The sequence below is a fragment of the Octopus bimaculoides genome, chromosome 9 (genome assembly GCF_001194135.2).
Source record: "Octopus bimaculoides isolate UCB-OBI-ISO-001 chromosome 9, ASM119413v2, whole genome shotgun sequence".
Taxonomy (NCBI): domain Eukaryota; kingdom Metazoa; phylum Mollusca; class Cephalopoda; order Octopoda; family Octopodidae; genus Octopus; species Octopus bimaculoides.
This window is the reverse complement of record NC_068989.1, coordinates 67,592,392-67,595,008: the sequence shown is the minus strand read 5'-3', so window position 1 is coordinate 67,595,008 and position 2,617 is coordinate 67,592,392. Positions and strand designations below refer to the sequence as shown.

At 33.5% G+C, this 2,617-nt stretch overlaps 1 protein-coding gene across 4 annotated transcripts in view; it reads left to right on the top strand.

Moving 5' to 3' along the window:
- The window catches only part of LOC106871747 (uncharacterized), a 76,579-nt gene that overhangs the window by 23,566 nt on the left and 50,396 nt on the right, over window positions 1-2,617 (top strand). The gene's annotated exons all lie outside the window — the stretch shown is intronic.

Here is a 2,617-nt window from a genome sequence, read left to right as displayed (position 1 = left end):
TTTGCATACTAACGAAAAAAAAAAAAGAAGAAAACACATCAATTTTTTTTTATTATATAGAAATGAATAATAATAAAAAGAAAATTACAAGTCTCTAAAATGATGTTATTTTACCAATCAGATGCGTCCATTGCCAACATACTGAAAGTTGTAACAGTTTGATTTTATGGGAAAAGAGAAGAGTGTAAGAGAGACAGTTTGTGTGTGTACAACTGTATATGTGTCTGTGTGATCTTGTACAGGTAGTGTTAGTCTGTATGAGGTAGTCTGTATGAGTGATTTTCTTCATCAGCAAGCAAAGCGACGTCAGTCATACAAGTTCAACACAAAAACCAATAATAGATCAGCGCCCAACAAGCACATCAGTCATCCCACCTGTGCCCCTGTCTTACCATGTAGTTACCGAATCCTCGTTATATAGGTAGTACGGACGGATGAAAAGCAAAACAGGCAAGCACATATACACGCGCGTGCACACAAATACGCACAACGCACGCACAAACTAAAAACATGGACGGAAACGTATACATACAAATCCACACTCACAGACATACACATAAACTCACACACACACACACACACATTCCATCACAATGTTAAGGCTGTATCCATAGTAACAAGCAATTGCAACATGTCGACAAAGGATGCTTCCGATTGACTAGAATTACGTAATTGTAACTTTTATATATATATATATATATATATATAAAACTTTTATTTAATTTGCTTTAACGGGAAGAGCTATTCTAACAATGCGTCCTGCCCTAACTCTTCGAAACCCTTAGTTTAGAATAGGGGCAGCTGATGAAGGAAATGTTCTCTATGTGGCCTGTCTGTTTTCCTTTGTGTTCCTACCGTTGTCCGAAAAAGTTTGTTTTCCGTGCTTTGTTTATGTTCTGTTTTTCATTTTGTCCACTTTTTTTGTGACGTCCTGTACCCAGATATGCATCTATATATACATGTAGATGTAGGTATGTACTTGTATGTACGTATATATGCATATACTCACATATTATTTGTATATATATATATATATATATATATATATCGATTGAATAAAGTTAAAACATGATCTGGCTTTCACATTTTTTATTATTGTATTTTAAAAACTATTTTACAATGTTGAAGCGTGTTAAACATTAAAAAATATCGTGTAATGTTCATAAAGTTCAATTAGCGCTTCATATGTTCGTAATAATCCTCAGATTTCAAAATGTATTTAACTGGCAGTTGAGTTCTTGACAACTGGAGAAAAATGACTGACTTTTCCCTTTTTATACCCCTTAGAAGGCTCCATCAAGCTGAATTTTTCGAATATGGATTTGACCAATCTGCATGCAGTTTAAACATCACGGTTTGTCGGGCGCACCGGTATTACACCGGTTTTAGAATTGAAAGGATCTCTGTTCAAGCAAAAATACCCTCTCTTACTTATAGAAAATAGCATACAAGGAACAAAAAAGACACATATAGAACAACTTAGGGCAACACAAGAAGGACGAACCTATCAACGGAGCACAATATCATTTCTAGTAACACACAATCTGTATCACCAAAACATTTTTAACATCATCAAAATAAATTTGCCAATCATGAAACAAAGTGAAAAATAAAAATAAAACGTAATAACTAATCAAACATTTATCTTAAGTAAAAGGCTACCACATAACATAACCTAAAGAAACTATTAACAATGGCAAGATTCAGTATGAACAAGCAGGATAAAACATTCACAGTATCCAAGTGTAATGATAACAGATGTGGAACGTGTTAATACATGCATACGGATAGATCCATTAGAACAAAAAATGGACAGATTTTCGCAAATGCAGATATGAACTGCTAAAGCGAGGAACTATATATTAGCGAAACAGGGAATGCATTATCGGAATGCTCACGAGTCCACAGACAACAAATCCGGAACATTAATGTTCGCCAAATTCCATTGAACGAACATATAGAAACATGTGGTCAGAAAATATTTCTAATTTTTCCTTTCCACAAACTACATAACACGAGTGAGGCTGGAAGAAAGATAATAGAAAAACGTTTTATTAAAATGTTCTGAACGGAAATAACAACAATAATATAACGACCAGTTAATGATGTGGATTAAAAAATATCTTTAACATATGAATATAAACAAATTACAGAAGTCTCCCACCAACTGAAATAAAAACAATCGAAACCAACTAAGTTTCCTCTCTCATAAAACCATTACATGTAAACTGCAAGCTGGGTGGTTAAAATAAAGGCGGGATCTATGCGAGTAATATCGGTGCGCCCAACAAACCGTGACGTTTAAGCTGCATGCGGATTGATTAAAACCGTTATTGAAAAATTCAGCTTGTTGGAGCCTTCTAAGAGGTATAAAAAGGAAGAAGTCAGTAATTTTACTACAGTTGTCAAAAACTCCACTGTCAGTTAAATACATTTTGAAATCTGACGATTACTACGAACGTATGAAAGCGCTAATTGAACTTTATGAACATTCCAAGATATTTTTTTTTAGCGTTTAACACATTTCAACATTCCAAAAATTACAAAAAACAATATAATAATAAAAAACGTGAAAACCAGATTATGTTTTAACTTTATTGTATACACATTTATACAA